At 35.6% G+C, this 4,282-nt stretch overlaps 1 long non-coding RNA gene across 1 annotated transcript; it reads left to right on the forward strand.

Annotated features, from left to right (window-relative positions):
- The first annotated feature begins 654 nt into the window (after nt 1–654).
- LOC128203214 (uncharacterized) lies at nt 655–3,752 on the forward strand. Its single transcript, XR_008255896.1, has 3 exons — nt 655–676; nt 2,241–2,355; nt 3,275–3,752. It is a non-coding gene; the product is annotated as an uncharacterized LOC128203214 (long non-coding RNA).
- The last annotated feature ends 530 nt before the right edge of the window (nt 3,753–4,282 follow it).

Here is a 4,282-nt window from a genome sequence, read left to right on the forward strand (position 1 = left end):
ATATGTATTTCAAATTGATGCTATTCTTATAATAACGTTTGTTCTTAAATGCATATTGACATTGACGTTAAAATGACGCATGTGTAGGGCTAAAATCAATGTTCTTATAACTTGCAGCCCAACCTTGGGTGTGCGTGTGTGTGTGCGTGTGTGTGTGTGTGTGTGTGTGTGTGTGTGTGTGTGTAACGTGTATGTATAAATTGTATGTATAAATTGTATGTCTTGATATTTATAAAACAACAGAAAAATAACTTATGATAAAACAATCAATCGAATTGAACATGGAAAGAAAGCAACATAAGCTATTGGCATCACCAGCCTTTGCTTTCGATGAATTGTTGGATGTCAACGTTTTTGTAATATTGCTGCTTAAGCGTTAATTCAATATTTGGAGTCTAGAGCGTTACCCTCGTTAAAACAAGGCGTGAACTTCATCTGTGTCAAGGACAAATGTCGCCTGTTTGCACTCGTTTCTAAAAGGAAAACAAGGTTTGTTGTTATCCTTAAACTTGGACAAGGAAAACTATCAAGTTTCTTCGGGTGGTGTAAACATCCTGTGAATTATCCTACCAAACAAGATGGCATGCAAACTACCGCTTATATATTCCACATTCCCGGGTGAATTCGTCACAGACGCGCGGAGACGACCATAGCTAGCTGAGCTCTTAAACATACGGTGAGTAGATGTGTAGCATGTTGAAAGACTTGTTAATGTTAAGCGGAAAATTGCATGATCAAGTAAGTTTATAGACTATGTTCTTTCAATGATATTGCAAAAAAGAAAAGAAAAAAAGCTTCTTTGCAGAAATGTTCTTAGAATATGTCAAATAGCGATACAAATGATTTAGTCAAACAAAACCAGTGTTCTATAAAAATATATAGAGTTATTTGAACTGTATGTTGTCGGGTTGATAACGAACTGCATGGAATTGCAAAATCGCGCCCGAGCATTTATTCTTTATTAGCGCATGCGAAATACGAATAATTGTATAGGAGCAATGTTCAATTCTTTCCAGGTGTTTGATTCTTCTGAATTATGGCCGTATACTTTTGGAAGATCAAAACATTGACATTCAAATGTTTGGTCATTATAGTTTGCCAAATTTATTCGTTCGTCTAGTGTAGGCTCATATTCAACACTTTATATATACATTGTAATTTACAACGAATGGTAGCATGCCCATACACGAACAATACATACTATCCCAGACCCTACGTCTTATAGTAATGCATTACCTTGCTGCATCACAGCCCTAAGTTCAGTTTTGACCTTCCGCATTCGTTTCTTTTCAACATTGTCACTGTTCAATAATACCTTAAAAGCATGCGATACGACTTAAATGTAATCATTCCGATAAGAAAAACATGCACAATTTAAGTGTAAGCCGGGGATAGAAATACATGTATATCTAATTCAGGGGTAGATCAATCGGTGTACGATTGGGATGCAACTTTAGGGAGCAACTTGTGACATGTGTCGCCTCTAGTGGATCACATCATGCATGTTTTCGTTATACTTGACATGCCAGTTCTTCAGTTCATGGGTCGTATGGCTTATTGGTATCGGAACTGAAACTAATGACGCGAAATAACGTAAATATTATGATGCAAGTACATTGTCTTCTGCGGGTGCGTTTTAACTTTCTTTACATTTAATGGAATCCTCATTGATTTGAATAATTTGTTAGTCTTTTGGGTAATGAAAATGAACAATAAAATTATTAAAATACCCATATTTAGTTTTATCTCCATAACTTATTGTTCACATGTCTTGTATTTTATTTGCCCTATGTTGAAATCTCATTAAGTCATTTTTACCCAATTAAACTCATTTTGATTGAGTGCGTATCATATATATTTTTATTTCAGGCATTTTAAAACACGATCGTTTATTTTGATTTTTATAAAAGTGCGTTGTGGATTTATCATGCTACGATCAAATGGACAAAAATTTGTCTTGCAATTTGTATTTTTGCTCTTAATATCAACTAAAATCGGATTTAAATGTTACATTTGATTATCTTTTAAAGCCAAATAAATCTGATTCGTAGTAGTTTTTAGTATAGTATGTATGTATATAATATCCAATTTACTTGGCATCCAAATTTCACATAATAATGGATTGGGTTCCGTTACGTGGTATATGCAATACGTGACCTATGGCTGAAGGTGAACGAAACGAAACGACCACACCAGCTTAGGAGTACGCTTCGCTTTTAATGAAATCGTGTTTTATGTAGTTTCAGAATTAAAAAAGACTGTGATTGAGCAACCATGTTTGCACAACAGGTTCCAGTAGTGACATCCGCCCCAACAGCAACTACCTTCGTCGTCGGTGGCTGTTCTCAGTGCGGGGTAAGCTTGGCCAATTTTTTAGTTGCTGTTCATCTAATTAAAAGATTTTCTAAAAAACGGTGGATATCTTAAACTATCTTTATAACCCTACAAAAATCTTTAACTTTGATGATGATAATTATACAATTGTTTGTTATAATCTTAAATCATTACTTGGTAGTTTTGTTACGCTTTCAATGTATAGCTGGTGACCTTTAACAAATGCCATTACTGTGTTAAAACCTTAGTATTGGCTGTGCAAGACACATTTTACATACTCTTGTGTGAATAGCTTATTAATCGAATTGCCGTCAAATGAAAAAACTTCCACCGAGAAGCATACCATAGATCAGACTCTTTTTGTGATATATTTTGCAAACCAAATACGGACAAGTTTAGGATCACACTTGGCTATTCTTTGGAAATAGTCGGGTTGATATGGTCACTGTCCGAACAGTTAAACACCGTGTTTAAATTCGTTTTAGCTTACATTTGAAGTGTAGCTCGAATACAGCGGTCTCGTGCTATCCTACATATGATTCGAAACGTGCACAATGTGCACATACCCAGGGTTCTCAATAAGTTTCAGTTGAACCGTCTCAAAGAGTAAAGTAACCGACCTGCTTCTACTTATTCTATTTAAAATTCATTTAGTTTAGTTCACTTTTCCAAATTTTAACCGGCCCAATTGCCATTTGAACCGTCCATTTTGGCCGGCAGCCGGTTCGTATTGAGAACACTGCATACCTGAATGACGTCATACACTAGAACACGTACCCGTACAGTACACGTACCCGTACGGTAAACGTACCCGTACAATACACGTACCCTTACAGTACACGCACCAGTACAGTTAGCATTCCCGTACAATACACGTACCCGTACAAGCAGTATTTCACAGCCTCTCTAATATGGGTTTATCGTTCTAAAATCTTTTCAGGTTGGACAATTAGAAAGTTCGTACACTAAGTGCGGTATACTCATGGCCATCTGTTTCTTCCCGATCGGCATAATCTGCTGTGTTATGATGAAGGAGAAAAAGTGTGGCCGCTGTGGGGCCTCATTTTAGGGAACATTTATGCCAGTATGGGGACTTGCAGACGTGGAAGCAAATGTGTATGTCAGATGAGTTTTATGGATGAAATGGACTAAATAGGTGCAGGAGATATATCTACAAGTTGCCCACACGGACGCTCTCCTGAGAAAATGACTATTTTATAAATATATTTTTTATGTATATGCATAACATTGTTTGCTTTGTTTATAACAAAAAACTGCTGCTTTACAGTTATATTTTATATATTTTAACTTACATTTGTTTATATTTACTTGGTATACATATACTTTCGTTAGCTATATGTTCTTCATGTAATATGTGTTGATCTTGAAACAATAGTGTCTGCAGCTTACCTAAAATGCCTAATCCCCCACCCCCTTAAGTTTAATATTTTTACGCAATTACTCATCGTTATCAACACGTACCAATCAATCATGCCATTTCATCAAGCAATCGGCAACATAATACATACGAATGCCTGGTCACCTATATAATTCATTTGAAAGAGTATAACTTGTAAATTGAATAATCGAAAATACAGTGATTTTGTTTGTTATTTAAATAGAAAGTGAATGTAATTCAAGGTAAAAAACGACTAATTTTGATAAAATAATGTTCCTTATTTACATTTTCTTTCTCTATGGTACCAATGTTTAGTTATGCATAATACATGTGGAATAGAATAAAACTCCTTACAATGTGTTGTGTGTTCGTTTTTGTTGCGGTATTGTACAGTTGCCATGGAGTAGGGGGAGTGACCATACCTCCGTCCAATTCCTTGTTTGCGAAAAATAGATATCTCTTAGCATCGTATTGCTGTGTTGTTTGTTCGGCCATTTGGTTCTATGACATGCTAGTAGAACATGCTTGTCCCATGTTTAATAGAATGTG

This window comes from Mya arenaria, chromosome 2 (genome assembly GCF_026914265.1).
Source record: "Mya arenaria isolate MELC-2E11 chromosome 2, ASM2691426v1".
Taxonomy (NCBI): Eukaryota; Metazoa; Mollusca; class Bivalvia; order Myida; family Myidae; genus Mya; species Mya arenaria.